Source organism: Cnephaeus nilssonii (assembly GCF_951640355.1).
Source record: "Cnephaeus nilssonii genome assembly, chromosome: 7".
Classification (NCBI taxonomy): Eukaryota; Metazoa; Chordata; class Mammalia; order Chiroptera; family Vespertilionidae; genus Cnephaeus; species Cnephaeus nilssonii.
The window spans coordinates 86,184,143-86,208,290 of NC_137078.1; the positions used below are offsets into that span (position 1 = coordinate 86,184,143).

Sequence of the window (24,148 nt, forward strand, 5' to 3'; positions counted from 1 at the left end):
GCCTTTGACCAGAATTGAACCCAGGACCCTTCAGTCCGCAGGCCAACGCTCTATCCACTGAGCCAAACCAGCTAGGGCAATGTAGGGCTACTTTAAAATATATTTCAGAATATTAAGAATAGTTTATTCTTTCCATATATTCACTAAATTGGTTTATACCAAGGAGTTGAATTGTTATATTCATAGTAAATTAGAAATTAGGTAGGCTTTCTATCTGCTGATGAACTTAAAAATACAAGTGCATGTTCTTGTACAGAATATATGGCTTAAGCTATAAACTGACTTATTGATACGTTTTATTGGCAGAGAACATATAGCAAATAGCAACCACATCATCATGTTGATATTTCTATTTGGTCCCATAAACTTAAGTCCTGGAGTATCTAATTATTAAATGTAGAAATAATTAGGGTATTTTCTCTGTTGTTTATAGTATATTAAAAAACAGATATTTGAAATACGGGCTTCATAAAATTTATCTTTACTGTTTTCCCTTTTAAATATGTAGTAGTATTTTATTTATTTATTTATTTTTTAATTACTTTATTGATTAAGGTATCACATATTTGTCATCAACCCCCTCCCCCCGTTCCCTTCCCAAACTGTAGTAGTATTTTAAAACAGAAAAGGAAATGTGTAAGTAGTGCTGACTTACAGTAAGTCAGCATATCAACCCAAGGCAGTCAGTACTTAATCTTATAAAGATCTTACTACTGATTGTGATGGATGATGCACTTTAACTTTTTAGCTTGGTTAATATTTGAACTAGTTATATATATTTTTTTATTCACTCTAGAAAATAGTAATTTTTGTAATACATTTTTTTCCATGTATTTCTTTTAGATACCGTATTTTCCGGCATATAAGACAACTGGGTGTATAAGATTTTCCTGGGTTAAAAAGTCGTCTTATACGCTGGAAAATACGGTAGTCCAATATATCCAATCCATTATATCTAATCCCATCAATATAGTCCAATATACCGTATTTTCTGGGGTATAAAACGACTTTTTAACCCAGGAAAATCTTATACGCCCAGTCGTCTTATACGCCGGAAAGTACGGTACCTACTATGTACAATTACAATAATACACTAGAGGCCTGGTGCATGAAAATTCATGCACTGGAGCGGGAGGGGGGTCCTTCAGCCCAGTCTGCCCCCTCTCACAGTCCAGGAACCCTCAGGGGTGGGAGGCGACCCCATGATCAGGGGAAGGCGACGCCCCCATCACACCTCTGCTGCTGCCACTGCCGGCAGCACAAGCCTTGGCCAACCCTGGGCGGCTGGGCAGCCGCCATCCGAGGCTTGCCTGCGCCTTGGACCCTCCCTGGGCGGCTGGGCAGCCAACATCCAAGGCTTGCCTGCGGAGCTGCAAGGACTGGGGGATTCCGGGGGGGCTGAGGGGACTGGGTGCCGCCGTCTTGTGGCTATGGGCACTGCCAGCTTTGTGATGGTGTGATGGTCAATTTGCATATTCCCTCTTTATTAGATAGGGTAAATAGACTATTCATGTGAAGTAGATGACATTATACAGGACTGACATTTATACTTAAATACTGATTTTGGTTTTATTTGTATGCTAGAGGCCCAGTGCACAAAATTTGTGAATGGGCAGGGTCTCTACTCCTGGCCAGCGATCAGGGCCAATTGGGGCCTTCCTTTGTTCTGCACTGCCCCTCAATTATTTTGAAAACAATTGAGAATTATGGAATCTGGTTAACAGAAAAACTATAATTATTTCTGGTAATAATTCCTGTCCTCTGATCACAGGTCATAGCAAGCGATCGAACTCCCGGTCTCCCAGTCAAACTCCTGAGGGGACACTTTTCATATTAGCCTTTTATATATATAGATAACTGAATTAAACAATAAGACTTAGAATTCCTGCATCTCCAGGGTGTAGCAAAAAAAAAAAAAAAAAAAAAAAAAAAAAAAAAAAAAGGAGAGAGAGAGAGAACATAATTAGAATTAAAAAAGGTTTAACCCTAAGAAAGTGTTGCTTCTTTTCAGTGACAATGGTATATGATTTTTTGAAGTTAGATTTTATGGTTTTCTGTTGTTTTCAAAGCAGTGATTTCTCTTGATTATTTGAGTTTAAGGTTTTTGCATTACTCTGCATCACAGCTTAATATAAAATCATGTCCTTTGTAGGTACAATTAAATTTTCATTTAGGAAACTTCTTCATAACTGAACTATAAAAATTTGTAATGATAAACAGTAAAAATAAAAGCCAGCTTTACATAGCACTTACAATGTGTCATACTATTCTAAGTGGTTTACATATATTAACTTTATTTTTTAAATTAATTTCTTTATTGATTAAGGTATCACATATTTGTCCTCATTCCCCCATTCCCATCCCACACCCCTCCCCATGCATGCCCCCATCCCCCTGTTGTCCTTAACCACTGGTTAGGCTCATATGCATGCACACAAGTCCTTTGGTTGATCTCTCCATATATTAACTTTTAAATCCTTATTTTCATTTTATAAATGAGAAAATGATGACACAGAAGTTGCATAACTTGCCCAAAGTAACAAAGCAAGTTAGCAGGGGAGCTGGATTTCAAACTTAGTCTTTCTGGCTCCAGAGTTCATGACCTTTTTGTACAAAGTTCTACTAATTTAGTGATTTCTTCCTTTATAGGTTAAGGGAAAAAATTCCAATTTCTCTGAAACACAAAAAATATTACTTCTGCTTGAGAGTCTTAGGGCAGGGAGTAGGGGTTACCTGTTTGTTTTGTGTGTGTTTTTTATTAATGCCTGCCTAGGGCAAATTGCAAACCCTTCACTACCTATGTTTATTAGATGGCAAAAATCATATACTAAGAAAGCAAAACAGGAGCAGATCCTTCCCTTTTTAAAAATTATCTTATGGAAGAAGAATAGACAGTATAAGTAAAACGTATTCTATATTACTAAAATGTCTTATTCCTTGACGTTAATTTTTTTTCCTGTCCTTTGATCTGTAGAATATTAAATTTATGTAATAGTTTTAAACTCTGGTGCTTGTTTCAGCAGCACATATACTAAAAATAACCTTAAACTCTGAAATTTTAATGTTTCCAATGTAAATTTAACAAATTTGAAATATAAAAAAACAGAAGACTAAAACAAATTTCTAACTTTTCTCCATTCTCATTTCCAAATTTGAAAATTTATGCAAAATTCAGTACATTAATATCTTTAGGACTACCATATCTAGAATAATATATATTAAACTAGTGTGTGTTTTTTTACTTTAGAAAAGAGATGGAGAACTTTCACAAGCCAATTCTTTTTTTAAATTAAAAAAATGCAAATAATAATTTAGAATATTATTCATCATCTTAATATTTTTTATACTTTTATTATTTCCAAATTTTAAAAAATTGGTTCACTTCTAAGGGAAGGAGATGGTTTTATATTAATTGAGATGCAGCTTAATGCAAGAGTCTGGGACTCAGATGTGATGAGAAATCATTTTTCTAAATATTTTGAAAACAATTGAGAATTATGGAATCTGGTTAACAGAAAAACTATAATTATTTCTGGTAAGAAGTGACACTTGGTTAGGGATACTACTTATTTTAATTATTATATATTAACTCCGCTTATTAATTCAGACATTAAGTACCCTGTTTTGTTTTGTTTTTAATAGTTTTTGTTTGTCTTGTTTTTTTCTTTGGTGGGAAAAGTATGGTGCTGAAAAGTATAAACTTTGCTATGATGATTTACTTGTTGGTTTTTAGAATGTTAGGGTATTTTCTCTGTTGCTTATAGTATATTAAAAAACAGATATTTGAAATACGGGCTTCATAAAATTTATCTTTACTGTTTTCCCTTTTAAATATGTAGTAGTATTTTATTTATTTATTTATTTTTTAATTACTTTATTGATTAAGGTATCACATATTTGTCATATCACATATTTGTCAATCAAATGTTTGCTTTGATTTAAACATTTCATTTTTGTTTCAAAAGCAACTCTTTCTATGTGGATTTGATAATCTGTTTATCTTCTAAGATTTCAATAGTTTTCTTTCACCTAAACTTTAATAATGTGGCAAATACTGAATTTAGGAAATTTGTTTTAGTCTATTAGCACTGTTGCTCTGGAAATAAATTAGAATGATTAGCTCTTAGATGGAATTGAACTTTATTACTTAGTTTCCAGACTAGTTGAAAAAGAGTTAGGTCAGGTTCATCTGTTCCTCCTTTTTTTTTTCAAAATAAGAGGGAATTTTAATTTAGCACAATGATGTTAATTTTTTTTTGTGAGATTTTCTTTTTACAGACACATAATCCAAAATGTGTGTATGATCTTTTTCTTAGACTGTTTCAGAATTTAAAGATTATTGATTTAAAAAATAGTACATATATGTTGTATAGAAAATACCCTAGTAATCAGTGTGTTATTACTTCACTGAATTTTCCAAATGTACTTTTTCTGTTCACCAGGTCTTTGCTATAGATTAGGAAGCAGTGATGAAATAACACTAATGAATATGTGTTCTTGAGGGTGAGAACCAGAGCTTTTGCAAAGAGAATTGGTCGTCTCTCATATTGATTTGGCATTTAATAGCTAAGTGGACTGAAAAACTTAGCTTTATCTCATTTCTGTGTATCTCTTGTTAGTATAGATTTATTTAGTTTTGGTACCTCACATTCTGTGAAATTATTTAATTGGATAAATAACTCTGTTAGACTATTGATTTTTACCCAAATGGTTTCCTTTTTTTGTTGTTCTTTTCCAAAGACTTGCCTTTAAAAAAGCTATAATTTAGAGAACCACTAAAACAGAAAATGTTATTTCCTATGTAGTTTGAAGTACATATTTTCCTCCTTTTCGACTGGCCAGTTTTTTATCCTTTGCTAAAGTGGCTCTCAAACTTTTTTCACCGCAACACACTATAAGACTCATTTTCGTTGTTGTCCAGTATTTATACACATGAATGTACATATTAATATTTAAAATTGAAACAAGTTTCATTAAACAATATTTATCTTTACTATTGGTGATACATAGTAATATTTTCTATTTTATTTTGTTTTCTTGTATTTCATTCGAAACAAATTTTTGGTCTCCATTAAGTTGATACAACCTATTAATGTGTTGTACCTGCAATTTGCAATATCCTAGTGACTGCTAAATTTTTTTCCAATATTGTCTTTTTGGAATTGAAAGTGTTTTGGTTTGCTAGTTTCTTCCTCTGAAATGTATCTTGATTCTGTTAAGCTTTTAACCTAAATAATTGTGCAGAACAACTGAAAGAGGGAGACATTGTTGCTCTGATTATTATTGTTGTCATTTCTGTTCTTTACTTTGTCTAGGCACATCATTTTTAAAACTGCAATAATACATAATCATGAGGTTGAAAATGCTCAGTCATATACAGAGCTTCTCTCATTAGAATTCTTTGCTAGATTCCATCTAACAATCTAAGTTTTGGTTGATTAAGTTGTTTTTCACAAACTTTGCTTATGCTTTTGGCAACTAGTCAAAAGGTTACAAAGCTGCTTTATTCTACTTTCTTCTGGCCCCAATCCAGTCGTTGTAAGTCAAGAAAAGAGAAGTGGGGAGTGGAGTAGTTTGCTTCTGCATATGTGATCAGGTAAAAGTAACAGATTGAAGAGTAATTTGCGTTTGTTACAATTGACTGCATTTATTGATTGTCCTGATTCATTTCCTGTTCTAACAAAGGGGAAAAGATGATAAAGATATGAACAGTTAGAGTGAGGCAGGGTCAGTAGGCATTCTCTACTATTTTTACCATTACTATCTCTTAGCACAGTGATCAGCAAACCGTGGCTCGCGAGCCACATGCGGCACTCTGGCCCCTTGAGTGTGGCTCTTCCACAAAATACCACGTGCGGGTACAGTGCGATTGAAACTTTTGTGGCCCATGCGCAGAAGTCGGTTTTCGGCCTGGGCGAGTCTATTTTGAAGAAGTGGCGTTAGAACACTCAAGGGGCCTTAACACAATGAGCGCTTACTATTTGTCAGGCACTGCATAAAGCATTTCACTTGTACTAACTCATATTTACTTGGAAAACTTAGGAGAAGAATGAGAATGAGAAAGGATAGAGAAGAAAACTTGCCTCCTTAGTATCTTCTCATTACTCTGCTTGTGAATTCTGGCTATTGGCTACTGTAGCATGGCATGGCATACATTTTTAGGCTTGGTCAACTTTTTAAAATCATCAGTCCTGTCCGTAGTTTGAGACCTCAGGCTTTGAAACTAGGCTGCCTGGGCTTCGGTTGGTGACTTACTAGTTGTATAACCTTGGGCAAGTTACTCTCTGTACTTTAGTTTTCGCATCTGTGGAAATGCTGATAATATTAAAGTGTACCTATCTTATAAAATTATTGAGAGGAATAAATTAGTTGATATATGTAAGGTACTCGGAACAGTGCCTGATCCATAAAAAACATTCCATAAACGTTAACTATTAGTAGCTCATACAGTTGGATCTCCAAAAAAAGTACAACTGTGATGCTGCATATTTGCTAAGTAACAGGACATGATTGACAGTCAATGTTATATTGCCCAGAAGTTTGAAAACAGCTTTCCTTGAGGACTTGTAGGGAAAGTTCTTGTGTAGAGTATTTGGAATCAAAGCCAGTGACAAAGGGTATCAGGGCTACAGGCCCAACTTGTTTTAATCTCTTATAGAAATCTCATAGAAATCTCTTGTTATTTGGACCTTACCCTTAATAATTTTAATATTTTGCCCTTTGAAAACCTAAGAAGAACCAGTTAATGAATTGACTTTTACTCAAGACCAGGTTTCTTTCTTGAGTCTATCTTATGTTTAAGATACTTAAATATTTTGTTTTTCTTTAGCAAGTAGTTATGTCTGCATATTCTAAGCTTTACAGATAGTAACTTATTTAAACCTTATAACAGGCTTACGAGAAAGACATTACTATTTTCCCATCTTACTTCTGAAGCACCCGAGTCCCAGGAAAGTTATATAATTTGTCTACGTTTCCATACCACTCATCAGCGTCAGAGCTGGGATTTGAATTTAAGTAGTCTGGCTCCAGAGTTATTGCTTCAAGCTTGCCAAACCTGCCTCTTACAGAGAGGAATTATGTTGAAAAGGGTAAAATAACAAGTGTTAAATTTTACTTAATTATTCTTCACTCTCTGTGTTGAAATGACAGCACTGAAATTATGGGTGGTGGATTTTTGAACGAGTAAATAAGTTCGGAGAAATAAAAGATTTAACAAATTGAACCTATTTTCTTTTTATCCTCACCTGAGGATATGTTTATTGATTTGAGAGAGAGAGAGAAACATCCATGTGAGAAAAACATGGATCTGTTGCCTCCTATACATGGCCCGACCGGGAATCGAACCCACAACTTTTTTGGTGTATGGGGCAACGCTCCAAGCAATTGAGCCACTTGGCCAGGGCAAACCTAGATTTTATAGTTTTTCTCACAGCTAAAGACATTTCAAAAGATTTATTTCTATTAGTATAGTATATAGTAAATTTTATCCAGATTACTCTGGAGAACTCATTGATATATAGATATATAGAATGATACATAGAATTTTGATATATAGAATGTGATATGTGGATGAAATAGAGTACAAATCTTTCTATATTACTGGAAGCAATGAATTTCTAGAATATTCAGATTGAAGTATACCGAATGTCAGGCAATAGTGTTATTGGAGAAATGCATGGATGGCCTTTCTCTGTTGCTAGTGAGAGTGGGGTTCTTGGGGTATTGGTAGAATAAGAATTTCCGGAGGCCCCCACAGGAGGATGAGATGTATTAGAAAGCTTTGTGTGGAATTATATCCTTCAGTTTGCAAAGTTTCATTTCCCTTAAACCAGTCCTGAAAGAGGTGCAGCTGAGGATTCAGCAGAGCTAGAAGCAAAGCCAGTGTCCAGAGTTTGTATTCCGTGGTGGTGCTGGGTCTGGTGTAGCATCAGATTAGTCACAGTCCATCAGTCCTTTGTGTGGGCGAATGTATGGGAGTGTGCCCCGTGCAATAAGAGAGCCAGGAGCCTAATGCAAAAGAGTGCAAGAGAGAGGGAACTCCTTTGTGAAGGAGATTAAGTATCACAAATATTCCCGCCCTTGCAGTGGCCACGCCTACTCTGGCCAATGTCCTGTTCCCAGGTGTGACTGACAGACAAGTAGGCATGCGTCTATTTGGTTTTCCCTTTGCTCCTCCTATCCAGTTAATTCATGACTGGGTTTATTACAGTGGTATCAATAGCACCTACAGAAAATATTGTGCTTCTTGTAGAAATGTTCACTTCACAGATTAAAGGAAACTGAAGATAAAGTTTTGGAGGCTGTGAGTTCTCTGGAGTCTGGATCTTCACACATTAGAGAAATTCTCAAGCTTTGTTAACTGACAAGTTAAAAACAAAAGAGAGGTCCATCCAAGGAGGGTTGGAAGGAATGTAGTAGAACTGTTGGATTATTATATTAAGCTTACTTTGACACATTTAATTCAGGTTAACTCCTTTCTTCTCAATACTTTTTACTGTGGTTTTGGAATTTTTCCTGTGGAACACATCTTCTTATTTTAAAGAAAGTTTATGGGGAAAAGTTTGTGTTAATTTTTTATTAAAGATTGTTTTACTAGACAACTTGAAAGGATGATTTTTCAAGAAGTAATATTAGAAACTGTAAAAACAATTCTTTAGAGAATCTGTTCTGGATAAAATATTTTTCCCATTAAAAATTTGGTACAGCCTAAGTGTATTTTCAAATATTTTTTCTCAGTAAATGCTGATAGTGTTCTGTTAACACATTACGGACGGATCACGAGAATTCTTGCTTCATATTACGCAGTGTTTTACAAAATATCATACTCTAAAAAGATATTAGCTTGTAAGAACATGTAATAAATAATTCCAAAATGCAATGGGTATTTAATTTTAAAGCGTGCATTTAACATTTATGTAAAAACATTATTTGTACTCGTTCAATAGAAACTTATCTGGCCACTGGGTAAAGCTAGCAATAAAACTACTGGTCCACAATGTGTTAAGTGTAAAGTTACTATAAATATTCCTACAGCTGACAGTACCATGATATGTTATCAGTCATGCCTCCCAAATAAAGAAGCTAGAAGAATTCATCAGCTTTACCAGAGTCAGTTGGCTAAGCTATTTATTTATATGGAAGGAGTTGTCCAGCATGGTGATGGTTTTTGCCTGTCTGCAGAAAATCCATCAGGGAAGGTATAGTTGGTTGCAATATTTTTTGGCCACAGAAATGTGATTTGTGCTGTTGTCTGAATTATGAGAGCTAAAAGGTTCTCTTAAAGTCCTTCTAAAAAAGCCTTAAGGGATGTCTGCTGAATGTAGATCTGCTGGATATTTGTGTTTATTTTAGCAGGAATCTAAGTTAATATGTTAGCAGATATGTTAGATGTTTTTTAAAAGGTGGCAAATAAAAAATGGTTGCCACCAACTGATGAGATTTTGGTGAATTTCTGAAAGATAAGAAACATTGCATCAGTAGAGAAACTAAGAGTAGAAATCACAGCTGAAAGTATGTGTAGAAGTTTCAGAATGTACTAGACCCGTGGTCGGCAAACTGCGGCTCGCGAGCCACATGCGGCTCTTTGGCCCCTTGAGTGTGGCTCTTCCACAAAATACCACGGCCTGGGTGAGTCTATTTTGAAGAAGTGGCATTAGAAGAAGTTTAAGTTTAAAAAATTTGGCTCTCAAAAGAAATTTCAATCGTTGTACTGTTGATATTTGGCTCTGTTGACTAAAGAGTTTGCCGACCACTGTACTAGACTCTAAGTAAACAAAAATGAAGAATGGAAGGGTGCCTATTCATCAAGTTTCCTGACCCTTGCTCTCAATTTTGATCTTCTGGTGTGTGTCCCCTAGATAAAGCCCAGAGAAAAGTTTTCCAAACATTGAACCATCTGCCTGGAGAGGGCATATATTTCCTTATAGTCTATTCTCCCCTTAGTATTTAGTGTATGTAAATCAGATTATGTCATTCTCTTGCCTGAAGCACCCATTGCCTTCCTAAACTCTGTTGTATTTTACAAGGTTGTGTGATCTGGCCCTTTACCTACTTCTGAGGCCTTTCAGACATGCCTAGATGTTATCCTTTCAGTTTCTTCACACTTATTCCTTCTGAAAGCCCTTCTTCACATCTTCTCTTTCTTAAAAATATATTTTTATTGACTTCAGAGAGGAAGGGAGAGGGAGAAAAAGATAGGAACATCAATGATGAGAGAGACTCATTGATTGGCTGTCTCCTGCAAACCCCATACTGGGGCTCAAGCACATAACCCAGGCATGTGCCCTGACCGGAATTGAACCGTGACCTCCTGGTTCATAGGTCGAGGCTCAACCACTGAACCACGCTGGCTAGATCTTCATATCTTCTTATAGCTCTTTCTTTTTCATTATTCAGATCTCTGATGAAATGTTACCACATCAGGGAAAAATCACCTTATCTAAAATAGCTTTCCTGGTTTGGCCAGTGTGGCTCAGTGGTTGAGCATCCACCTATGAATCAGGAGGTCACAGTTGGATTCCTGGTCAGGGCACATGCCCAGGCTGCAGGCTCGATCCTCATTAGGGGGTGTGTAGGAGGCAGCCAGTCAGTGAGTATCATCATTGATGTTTCTATTTCTATCCCTTTCTCCCTCTCCCTTCCTCTCTGAAATCAATAAAAATAAATTTTAAAAATCAAGTAAAATAGCCCTAGCAGGTTTGGCTTAGTGGGTAGAGTGTCAGCCTGCGGACTGAAGGGTCCCAGGCTCGATTCCAGTCAAGGGCATGTACTTTGGTTGGGCACGTGCAGGAGACAACCAATCGATGTGTTTCTCTTACATTTATGTTTCTCTCTGTCTTCCTCTCTCTTCCACTCTCCCTAAAAATCAATAGAAAAATATCCTCGTGTGAGGATTAACCCAATAAAATAAAATAGCTTCCCTGTAGTCCAGGGGTGTGGAAAGGCTGGCCTGGGCCATATAAGGTGGCCCACAAAATCATTTGGTCTGGCCCTGCCAAGGCATTGGGGGTGAATTAATTAAATGTTTGACCAAATATAGTAGGCTAATTTTTAAGTTGATAATTCTGTATGGCTCGCGAATGATGTTATAAATATCCAAATGGCCCTTGGCAGAAGAAAGGTTCCCTACTCCTGCTGTAGTTACTCTCTGTTCTTTACTTTGTTTTATTTTTCATATGGTTAACCATATTTTTCATGGGTTACTTTGTGAAATTATTACCTTATGTATCTGTTTATCTTTCTACTAGAATATAAGTTTCCTTGAAACTGGGGATTTTGTTCATTACTAAATTCCCAGTATCTAAAATAGTGCCTGGCATATAGTAGACACTCAATAAATATTTTATAAATGAATGAGTGAATTTTGACGTTAGAGAAAGAAGCAAGAATAGACTGAAGCAATTATAGACTGGTATTACAAAAGCAGAGGAAGCAAAAAGCAAAGTGAGTTTCTAACTCCAGTGTTTCTTTCTGGAGTAATACTCTGATAGCTACTCTCTCTGAAGTCAGAAGCCTGGCATAGAGACCAGATATATCCCTAATAATTTATATGATGTTCAGAACAAATAGGGATTCATATCCAGAAAGCCAGTTAACTGCAGATACTGCCTAACAGCATAATTCACCCCTCTTCTATAGGCACTGGAAATGGGTATATATAACTAGAACCTGCATATAACAGTGGATGAACAAAGATTCTCATCCACTCTGAAGAAAAACTGTTTAATTGAAACTTCCAAAATGCAAATATGAACTAATAACCTAGATTAATTAGTCTTTGGAGAAAAATTAATACTATGAGAGATACCAAATGCACCTAAAACTAAGGCAATAGTGAATAGTATAAATTGGAGGAAATTTTAAAGATAAGCATTATCAGTAATTTCAGAAGAAATAAGAAATGTAAATATTGAAATTTTAAAGATGAAAAAGAGACTGAATAGCAAATTAATAAGTATGAAGATTGAGCTGAGGGAGTTTCTCAAGTCAAATGCAGAGGATGTCAACAATGATGGCAGAGAAAGAACCTCTGAAAACTTTCTCCTAAGAGCAATGAGAACACTTACAAAAATAGAACAACTTTTTCCAGAACTATGAGAATTAACCAAAGGCTTGCAGCAATCTGGGAACATTTATTCAAGAAAAATGGCTGAATTTCAGCAAAAACAGTATACTTTGTATAATTTTAACTTGCTTTGTTTCTATTCCCCTCTCTCCAGCTCCACAATAGCCTTGAAAACCAACTGCCCCCAATCATGGTGAAAACTAGCAGCCTCCAGAAGCCACTGGAAGGGGCAGAACAAGATTGGAACTCCTTCAAAGCCCCATTCCCAGAGAATTGTCATTACTTGACCTGTTTGGTGGTTCCTTGAAAGACATTCACAAGATTGTCTGTATTTGACCTGATGTGGAGCTCTTCCTGTACAAATAGCCTTTTCCCCGTCAGGGTATTCACTGGAAACAGTTAGAGGCAGTTGTTGAACATCTCGGCTGCCTGTGATAGTGAATAACAGTTGGGACAAACACCAGGCTAACCAAAAAGCTTAAAAGGAAAAGCTGAGGAATGAGATAGCCATAAGGGGATTTGTGAAGCTCTGCTATATTTCTGGGAAATCTAAAAGGTTGTGCATATGCGTGGGGCTGTGTGCATGTTTAGGAAAGACCTGAGAAGGCCCTAAGCTGTCATCTTTAGGTTCTGTGCAAGTAGGTAGTGAAGACTAAGGCAGATTTGTAAATTGACTGGCTGAGTGTTAAATATGTGCCCTGTTATACATACAGAGCCCAGCAGTCTAGACTGGAAGATTTTCTTAGGAAACCTGTCTAATCAATAGCTCATCATTAATACTAATAGCAGAGACTTCAGCGGCCACATGTGACAAAGAATCCAGACTGCAGAATTAAGATTCTTTATTTCCCTATCCTATTTCATTTTTCTTACCACTGCCTAAAAAGCTCATGGTTATCTGTCTCTTCCCTCTGATTAGAATATCCACGCAATGAGAGCAGGGACTTTGTCTTTTTGCACAGGGCTTTATCTCCAGTGCTTAGAATAATGCCTAGTACATAAAATATTTTTTGAAATAATGAATAAGTGAATGACTCAGATATCAACCTCTATTCACTTTCTGTCTTCTGAAAATCTGTTGTCTTTTGCCCCTTGCAAACACCGTTTTTATTTTCTTTGTAATTGTGTATTTATTCTATTCCTTTATTATTTTTATAGAGTGGATTTCTGTGGAGAGGGAATATAAATGGGTGTGCATTGTCAGCTCTCTTGAACACAATGTTCTGATTCCTGATTTTGATCAATAGGAAGGTGGTTGAGAGTAAACTGATTGGGATGAAGTTTGGGAAGTTATGTGGTAGAATTCGGCATTCAAAAGAAGAGAATGAAATAACCACATACTATACAAATAATTTTGACAATCTGGATGAAGCGGCTATTTTATTTTATTTATTTATTTTTATTTTTATTTTTTAGATTTTCAGGTTCTATTCATTACTATCTCTTATTCCCATGACACTATTTTATTAAAGTTAAGCCACACATTTAAAAAATTACTTAGGCCCAGTCATAAGATGGAGAAATTATTTGCTAAAATTTTATTTGGGGTGGTATGAGTAAATAAATCTTTATAGTTGCTGTGAAGTTTTAAAATATGCATTAATTGATCTTGGTGTTTATTTCTACAGGCATATGTGGTCATACTAAAAATGTGATTGGTAATTTCAATGACTTGGTTATCCCCTTTAATAATGGTTATTTTCTCAAGCATGAAGTGGCTATTTTAGAAAAACATTAACAGATTTGATCCCAGAAGAAAGAAATTTAATAGACTGATAACATTGAATAAATTAAAGTTGTCTTAAGGACTGCTCCACAAAAACCTTGAGATCCAGATATTTTCATAGGTATGCTATTTCAAATACCCAAGGAAGAGATACTTATTGGCTCTTCTAGAGCAGTGATTTTTAGCCTTTTTCATCTCATGGCAGTAATTACTAAAATTCTCTGGCATACCAAAAATGTATTATATTTTTTGCCAATCTGACAAAAATAATTTATTTTGTTAAATTAATTTTTGAGAGAGAGAGAGAAATATCGACTTGTTGTTCCACTTATTTATGCATTCATTGGTTGATTCTTGTATGTTCGCTAACCAGGGATCAAACCCACAACCTTGGTGTATCAAGATGATAATCAACTGAGCTACCAAGCCAGAGCAAAAATAGGTATAATTTTGATTCATTCACATTGGACAGCTATTATTGTATTGGCTGTTTTCGTTTTCTAATTTTACAATATAAGGTAAAAGGGGTCAATGCCCTTTACTAATCAGGTATTACATGTTTTAAAAATTCTTGCGGCACACTGGTTGAGCATGGATAAAGAAAAAAAGTTTACAGTTCTTTTAAGAAAGCTAATGAAATATTGATTCCAAACTTTCTAGGCAGCATGAAACAGGAAAATATGAAAAAATTTTACAAAAATTAATATAGCTTCAATTCAACAGTACATGAAAATAATCTTCAGCCCCAGGGTTTCAGCTCTGAAATAAATGCATATGTGGTTCAATATTAGAAAATCTATATAGATGTTCTATTAATAGGTGAGAGAAAACCACATGATCATTTTTTGATGCCAAAAAAGCATTTGACCTAATTAATATCAATTCCTGATAAGCATTCTCTATAATTAAAATTGATGAATTCTTATTTCACATGATTAAGAAAATCTTATTTCAAACCAAAACCATTGTCATGCTTAGTGAGTGGTATGCTAGAAGTATTCTCATTAACATAAGGAACAAGAAAAGGATGCCTAACATTTAGCACTGTTACATAATATTATAGTGGAGGTTAATATTGGGGAGAGAGGAAGCAAAATTAATATTGGGGAGAGAGGAAGCAAAATTTTTGTGCAGCAGGGGCCAATGTATGCATGAAACTCAAGAATCAACCATTTTACTGTTCTCGTTGTTGGAAACAATAAGAGACTTTGGTAACTTGGCTCTTTACAAAATTAATGTACCAGTATCAACAGCTTTCCTGCATATAAAAAGCAACTTCTTTAGAAAATATATTGAAAAATCTAAGAAACAAAAAGATAAAATACCAACATAAGTAAATGGAGAGGCTCTACTAAGAGACATTTTAAAAAGATTAACTGGAAATGCTGTGCTCTTAGGAGAGCTCAATATTGTAAACTTATTGGTTTTCCCTAAATTATTTTATGTACTTAATGCAATTTAAATTAAAATGTCATTAATTTTTTATTTTTTTTTATTTTTTTTAATTGAGGTATTATATGTGTACATATCTTACCATTACCCCCCCACCCCACACCCACACATGCCCTCACCCCCCAGAGTTTTCCGTCCATTGTTTATGCTTATATGCATGCATACAAGTCCTTCGTTTGATTTCTTATCTACCCCCCCTCTCCCTAACTTTCCCCCTGTAATTTGAAAGTCTGTTTGTTGCTTAAAATGTCATTAATTTTTTTAAAAACTTGATAACATTACTGTGAAGTTCATTTGGAAAGCATAAAATGTGAGAAAGGAAAAGGAAGAAGAGAGGCTAGCCTTTCAAGTATTGAAACACATGAAGGAAAAAAAAAGCCCTCTACGGTATGTTAGGAAATTATAATATTTCACGTTGGTTTCTGAGGAAGTACCAAATAGACTGTAAAACAAATAGACTGGTAACAAAGTCTAGAAATTTCATATATATATATATATATATATATATATATATATATATATATGGATTTATGCATTATAAAATTGGCATTTCAAGTCATTAGAGAAAATGGCAAGATTTAGTAAATGGCATTAGGACAAGTGGTAAAGTATTTGGTGGATCAGTCAAATAACACCTAACACTTATTATGTATCAGGGTAGCTATCATAAACTCTTTACATTTATTAACATATTTAATTCTCCCAACAGCTTTGTGAGATAGATACTGTTTTGCCCCCATTTTATAGATTGGGAGATTGATGCCTTGTGGAAATGGACCTGATTTATTCTTCCATTCCCAGTGCTTAGTAAGACACTTATGAGTGCAAAGGGGACTAATATTTTTAGGATACCTCTACTATGTGCTAGGCACTGTGCATGGTACTAGACTCTTTTCCTAAGTATTCAATAATTGAATTAAAATAAAGTAAAATGAATCTAGCCCTACCTGGTTTGGCTCAGTGGATAGAGTGTCGACCTGCGGACTAAAGGGTCCTGGATTCAGTTCCAATCAAGGGCACATGCCTGAGTTGTGGGCTTGATCCCCAGTAGGGGACATGCAGGAGGCAGCCCATCAGTGATTCTCATCATCGATGTTTCTATCTCTCCCTCGCTCTCTGAAATCAATAAAAATATATTTTAAAAATAAATAAAATCTATATTTACAAGAGAAACTAAAACGGACTTGCCCAAGGTTTTATAGCTAGTAGGTAATAGAGCTAAATGCTTTTGACTCTGAATCCCATCTCTTTCCCTTATACTGATTTGCCTCATTACATAATAAGCTCCTATTTAGTGCATTTGGAATGATTGACTATAAAAATGTGATCACAAATTTAGAACGTTTCATAAAGCAAGTTTAACACATTTTTGCACCCTTTTGGTATTATGCCTATAAGCCATTTAAATATTTTTTAAAGAAAACAGTGCTGCTCATATAATAATATTCTGAAATAGATTTTCAGAAGTGTTTCAGAGATAGTACAGAGAGTTTCCATGTACCCCTTACCCAGTTTCCCCTCTTGTTAATGTTTTTTGTGTGTTTTTAAATCCTCACCCCAGGATATATATTTAGAGAGAGGAAGAGGAGAGATATCAATGTGAGAGAGAAACATTGATAGGTTGCCTCCTGTACGCGCCCCTACTGGGAATCAAACCCACAACCTTCTAGTGTACAGGACGACATTCCAACCAACTGAGCCACCCAGGTAACCGGGCTTACATAACTGATACATTTGTCAAAACTAAGAAACCAATATTGGGATATTACTATTAACTAAATCCAGGCTTCACAAACTTTAGCTTTCACTATTTTTCCCACTAATGTCCTTTTTCTTTTCCAGGATCCAACTCAGGATACCACATTGCATTTAGTATAACTTTATTTTAATTTTTATTTCTGGCTCTAACATGTCAAAACCAAATTATAAGATACCACTACTAGTCTTGCAAGAATATATTTTTATTGCAAGAATATATTTTTCAGTTCATATCTATTCCAGAATGCTTTATATGTCATATATTCTTCTGGTGAATGAGTTTAACTTGCATATAGTCCTTTATAAGTTGCAGTCAGAGGAGATTCCAAAGTTTGAGGCTGCTGGCCTCTGTAGATTGGATCCCTTCATTTTAGACCAACCAGAAAATAATACAGAAAGCCTCTGGGAAAATTGTTTCAATTAAGAGTCATTAGCAAGAAAAAGAGTAAGTTCTTAAAATTTACTCTTCTCATTTACTTTCTTGCTTGAAGTTAGCATTAGCAACTTTTTTTTTTTGTTAAATTAGCCAAACCTTTATATTTTTACTCTTTTTAGTCTATACATTTTAGTGTTAAGTGACATTTTTCAACACTGACACAATTTTTTTACAAATAGCAGCTAAAACACACTAAATAATTATGATTTCTTTCAGAATATGTCTTTAATATCTGGCATAATCTATCCTGTATTCTATTTTAGTATTTTTCTCCTGGTTTGAGATATTCTGTGAATATTTAGTGTTTAGAAAGGATTTTAGGGCTCTATTTAAAACACACAAAAAGGAAAGCCCCAAAGAAAAATACCCATAAAAAAAGCTGTTTGCCGAGTTAGAAAAGACATTTTTCTAATAACAAAAATTTCTGATGATCTACTTCCATTCTATGATCTGTTTATAATGTTCTTGATAAAGTGCTTAACACAGTAATTTTAAATGAAAAAATTTTAAATGAAAGGTTTAGTAAATGCTTTAATGGAGAAGCATAATCTATAGATATAAAAAATGACTTCATGAAAGAAATAAAAAATAAATACTCAAAATAGAAAAATATGAGTTTCAGTCTTGAGGCATAGTTTGCCTAAGATTGTTAGTTAAGATCAACTGGAAAAGAGGACTTGTGTATCTTCCAGGTTTAACTCCATTAAGCAGTCTTTTTTTTTCTTCCCCTAAGCAAAACAACAAATAGTATAGTGGTTGTATTCTGCTTTTAAGTGCTATTTTACAAATAGTAGTACAGATGCTCCTCAACTTGCAATGCAGCCACAATAAACCCATCATAAGTTGGAAATATAATAAATATTTTCTAATAATATCGTAAGTAAAAAATGTACTAATATACCTAACCTATAACATCATAGTTAAGTCTTGCCTACCTTAGACGTGTTGAGAACACAATATCTCAAAAACACAGGCAACACACTATTCTGTAGAGTATTGGTTCTTTACCCTCATGATTGTGTGCCTGACTGGGAGCTACTGCTACCCAGTCTCATAAGAGAGTTTTGTACCACATATTACTAGCCTGGAAGAAGAACAGAATTCAAAGTACGGTTTCTACCGAATGTGTATTGCTTTTGCACCATCATAAAGTTGAAAAAGCATAATAAGTCAAACTGTCATAAGTCAGGGGCTGTCTGTACTTGAGTTTGTTCTCAAGGTATTATTAGATCAGTAAGGCTTCTCACGATCCATGAAATACCTGGGACTGCCAGTGTTATTACTATGTTAGCTGGGAATTTCTTCCACTATAAATTTAGGGTTCGGCTCAGAGCAAAAGCATGAGAATGCTAACTTTGTAGTTATGTGACAGTTCTGTTAGGCAAACTGTCCAATTATTTGGTAAGTGTTTGAGTGTTTTATTTTTACCCTATTAATGTGTGGAAGCATTTTTGCAGCTGTATGTATAATCATGTTTTGTCTTATTTATGTATTTTTCTTCATTTCCCACCTTTGTGTTCAGCTTGTGTATTTCTTCAGTGTCCAGATGGCCAACAAACCAAAGCAGAGAGGTAATAGCAAAACGAATGAAAAACAAAATAATCTTCCATACTATTTGTATTAATTTCCTGTGACTGCCATAATAAATTACCACAAATTTGGAGGCTTGAAACATCAGAATTTTATTATTCTCTCGCAGTGCTGGAGGCCAGAAGTCTGAAATCAAGGCGTTGGCAAGGCTGCACTTTCTTTACAGCCTCTAAGGGGAGAATCTGTTCCTTGCTTCTTCCAGCTTCTGGTGACTGCTGGCAGTGTTTGGCCACATCCTCCAACCTCTGCCTCCATCTTTGGATCACCTTCTCTCTGTAGGTGTCAGTTAATTTTCCCTCCACCTTACTCTTGTAAGGACATGAGGTGGCACTTACGACACCTAGGTAATCAAGGATAATCTCATCTCAAAATCCTTAATTTAATCCTGCAAAGACACTTTTCTAAATAAAGTAACAATCAGCAGTTCTGGGAATTAGGATGTGAATCCCTTCCTTCCTTTCCTTTCTTTCTTTTTAATTTAAAACTTTAGCCTACCATATTGCTAGTTACAAAATAGTTATGGCAATGTAAAGTATAGCATAAAAATATATGTAAATAATATTGTAATAACTATGTATGGTGCCAGTTGAATACTGGAAATATCAGAGGGAATAGTTTGTAAAGTATATGATTGTCTAACCGCTATGCTGCACATCTAAAACTAATACAAAATAATATTGAATGTAAACTGTAACTGTAAAATTTTAAAACTAAACAAAAACCTTTAGCCTACTAACAAGTGAGGGAAAATAATAAAGGCTTCTAACCTCTAAGTAAGTAGTATCAGTGCTGTGATCCCTTGTTATAAATATAATATTAAAATTTGAAATAAAGTTTATCATTTCTTGCTTTTTGGGGGATAACACAAACTTCAAAATGATGTTTTTCAAATCAGTTAACTAAACCTTGTAAAGAATTAAATTTGTAATTTAAGGCATCCCTCGTGAGAAATGAGAAAAGTGAAGATTTTAATTTTTTTGTGCCTCTAAATATATTGAAGATTCTTAATGAACTAGTTTAAGTAAATATTTAGAGGAATCAAGAGCCTGGAAATTGTTTGAATGAATATTTATTGAATGCGCGCCATGTGCTATCAGATACTAAAAAGAAGGTGGGCTCTGCCATTGTGCAGTTTAGGATCAAGATTCCACAGAATCTTAGAAACAAGAGAAAATTAATTTTAGCAGAATTAGCTGCCAGATATAGAGACCACAGTAAAGGTCAGAGGAGTAAGTCGTTTTGAAAAATTCTTAATTATTAACTAGTAATGAAGCAGGAAAATCTTTCTCTAATAACTTTGAAGTTTTAGTAGGTTGGGAGATACTTTGTTTTTCTAAAATATGCTTTTATCTCTGACTAGAAATAGTAAAAATTTATTTTCATATATTTTGTGATTAAAATAACCTGTTTCATTAACAGTAGATCAAAGCCTGTACATTAGAAATTAAAGACTTATGGTTGTAAAGAGAAAGCAAATTGTTATTTTTGTTAGACTGTACAGGAAGTTAAAAAGTAGCATAAAAATAATCTTATTTTAGGATTTTTAGGAAGTCTTAAAGTGCCAGATAACACATTTAAAAAGAAGTTTTAAGTTTAAGAGCATGTTACTATACCACAAAGTCAAAGTAATATAACAGAATAGTTGAAGAATTAATGAAGGAAGGGGAATAAATAGCCTAACGTAATATTAGGAATGCATTTTTTTTTAAGGTAAACTAGGATGTTTAATTTTAAGAACCCTCTTTCAACAGGATCATTCAATTCTAAAAAATGGTGGCATTCTTTAAACTTTTCTTCTTTTAGAAGCAGCAGTTATATTGAGTTAATCTTAAAAATATAAACCCCCTACTTTCATTTTTTTGCATAGGACCATGAGAATGGATTAGGTTATCTTTCATATTCCCAAGCAAAATTCAGACTCCAGAAAACAGCCCCTTGAGAGTAAACAAACAAGCAGAGAGCATTGCATTACCCCAATAAAGCTGTAGGTTTCATCACATGCACCAACACATCTCCTGGCTAGTTTTGCACTCTTTCACAGAATTGTACACCTATGATACAAAACACTGACATAGAAAACTCCCTAATAAGATAAAGCAGCGATTTTCAATCAGTATACTGTGGCACAGTGTTGGGACACAATTTTTTAAAACATGCAATACCTGACTAGTCAGGGACACTGACCTCTAGCCCCCTTAGATTGTCAAATTAAAAAATAATGGATCAAAATACCTATTTTTTGGTCAGATTGACAAAAACAGTACTTTTTGGTGTGCTGCAGAATTTTGTAATTTATGTGTGCCGTGAGATGAAAAAGGTTGAAAATCACTGACATAAAGCCAAGACAAAAGTGTCTATCTTGAGTAACGAGACACACCATGACTTACAGTCTTCAAACATTATTGCCCTATAACTTTTATAATGTGACAATGCATTCATGGGACAATCTGCAGACTAGTTTTAACAAATTAACACTTTTAAGCAGGCATGACTGTCCTAAATTGTTTATTAGGTAAGACTCTTACAAACATTACTTATATTAGCGGTAAGGGTGGAGCTGGAGAGTATTGTGCCTTCTCCAAGCTGCGCAGCGAGGACCACCAATAGTGTGGTGGAACTTGTGGCCCTTCCCGAGGCCAGGGCTCTTGCGGCCTGCAGATGTCAGCCCTCGCATCTCCCTGTGCTTGTGGGCTGTTGGGGTGATCCATTGGATGTCAGGATTTCTTCTGATAGCCTTATGGGATGGATCAATGAGGATAACCTCGAAGAATTTGTACGTGGAATCTTCACCAATCCAGTAAGAATTCAGGACTCTCAGAGCCCTACAGTGGCGTCCAACTCGCTCTTTGGCAACAGACTGCAGACTTGCAGCAAACTTCAGCTGGTTAACACCGTGATGGACAGGCTTGCCATAGGTCGCACCCTTAGGAACAGGGCGCTTGCGGCCAGCACGGCCCACACGAATCCGAATCCGATATATGACATAACCTTATTTGGCCTTGTAGCCCAGCCTGCGCGCTCTGTCGGAGGTGGGGTGGGGGGGTTGGGGGGGGGGGGGGAGGAGGCCTGTACCACCAGCGCACCCTGAGAAGGAAGCGCATTACATCGGACTGCTGCTTCCTCCATAGCTCCTGGATGTACTTGTAAGCGCCCATCTTGGTTTACCTGATGGCAGCGGCCAGACGGAAAGGAAGAGCCTCTCTCTCCAACAGTCCTCTGGACTCCTCCTAGGAATGCAATTTTAAAAGGGAAGGTTTTATGCTCAATTCTACGTGAAGGGAAGTAAGACAAGGGAGTTCAGAATCTTGGGTTCCACTACTGGTTCTGCTACTTACAGATATCATGAAGCACTGCCTTCACATCTTCGGTTTAGTTTATTCAACCCTAAAATAAGGATTACCTCTAACAATTTAATCTATATTCCTTGTAGCATCATTTGTTATAAATTTTCTTCCATTCACAGAGTGACTATTTTCTGTCCAGAAGAGGAAAATCAAATGCGAAATGTCTTCTGATACCAAATTCTTTTAACTGTTGGAAGTTGAAAGCTTTTACTCAGAACCATAAAATGAAGCAACCCTGGGTTTGTGTGCAGTGTCTAACTTGACTTCTTATGAAAGAGATGACAGAGCAAGAAAATCAAATGAGTCTTTCTGTCAGTAGTGTCATCATGGACTTCTTTTAAGATTTGGGGGTAAGGGAGGATCATTACTATTTAAATTGCTTTTCCCTCAAAGTTGAAGTTTTTCCTGAGGAAAATGGATGAACCAGAATGTGGAATTTGTGTCTAATTTTAGCTTAATACTTGAACTTTTTTTTTAAGTGAACATATCAAGATTTTATTGTCATATAATAAAACAAAATATGATGCTTAGAACTGGATCACTTGACCCTTTCTCTTCTTATCTCCTCCCAGTTCAAAATGCTTACATCTCTTAATAGCCAGCATTCTCTTAGATCTGCAGTTAGACTCAACGCATTCAAGCCTCAGTACAATCTTCTTTGTAGTTTTAGCCTTTTTTCAGAAAATAGGCTTAGTCTGCCCACCATAGCCACTTTGCTTCCTGTCATAACGCCGCCTTCCCTGCGCATACAGAGAATCCTTGCCCTTCTTGTACGGTGTCACTTTGTGGGGTTGATGCTTGCCACACTTCTTACAGAAAGTTCGGCGGGTTTTAGGAACATTCACCATGTTTGCGAGCGCTATCAGCAGGGAAAGCATACTTGAACATTTTTATAGAAGCATTTAAAAAGTGATGTGCCTAAACATTTTACTACACACACCTTAAGCATCCAGCATTGTATTTCTTTGTGCTTTTGATTCTTACCAAATTATACTTCAGCCATTATTCTATAATTATTGCAAAATCTTAGGGTTTTTGTTTTTTTTTTACATTTTAAATGAACTTGTATTGAAATAGGTTATAGTTTTCATCTTAATATAGAATGTTCAATTGTATAATTACAGCATAAGTAAACCATTCTCCATGTGTTGGTTGTTTCTAATTTTTCATTTCTGTGAAAACAAGCTTTCTCTTTTGAAAATAGAGTTAGATTCTTACTCCTCTATTTAATTTTAGGAGAAAAAGAACAAGAAAAATTATTCAGATCATGGGCAATTTTATGACCTCTTTTATACTTTTTAACTGGAGAACAGTCTAATTTTAAAGCTGTGCCTGAATATTTCTTATTTTCTTGGAGTCCAGATAACTCTAGGTTTTGTTGTTTAGATTTATTTTTGGTAGTTGAATAGGTATGAAGTGGTATCTTTAAAATATTAGGATTTATTTAGTAGGGAGAATCTTTTTCCCCAGGTGCTGATTTGATCTTGAAAACTATTTGTATCTTTTGATGGATATATATGTTAGTCATTGTTGCCACAGAACAGATGATCAGTAAGTGTTGAAATGGTTGGATTTATATTGTAGACATTAAGCTTTATCTATTGTGATTATTGCAGGTGTTGCTTACATTTATTTACTCTACTCTTTTAATTTTAGGTTTATTCTTTTTTCATTGCGTGAAAGTATATCTTACATAATTGGATCTGTTGATTAGTTGCTTATGCTTCTATTGCTCAAAAGTTTATCTCTTTCTACAGATGAGATAAGTATGCTAT

At 35.2% G+C, this 24,148-nt stretch overlaps 1 protein-coding gene and 2 pseudogenes across 3 annotated transcripts in view; 1 reads left to right on the forward strand and 2 right to left on the reverse strand.

Annotated features, from left to right (window-relative positions):
• The window catches only part of EYA3 (EYA transcriptional coactivator and phosphatase 3), a 98,234-nt gene that overhangs the window by 3,588 nt on the left and 70,498 nt on the right, over positions 1–24,148 (forward strand). The gene's annotated exons all lie outside the window — the stretch shown is intronic.
• On the reverse strand, positions 20,494–22,184 carry LOC307103446 (large ribosomal subunit protein eL15-like; annotated as a pseudogene). Its single transcript has one exon. The product of its transcript is annotated as a large ribosomal subunit protein eL15-like (transcript).
• On the reverse strand, positions 22,812–23,366 carry LOC307103447 (ribosomal protein eL42-like; annotated as a pseudogene). Its single transcript has one exon. The product of its transcript is annotated as a ribosomal protein eL42-like (transcript).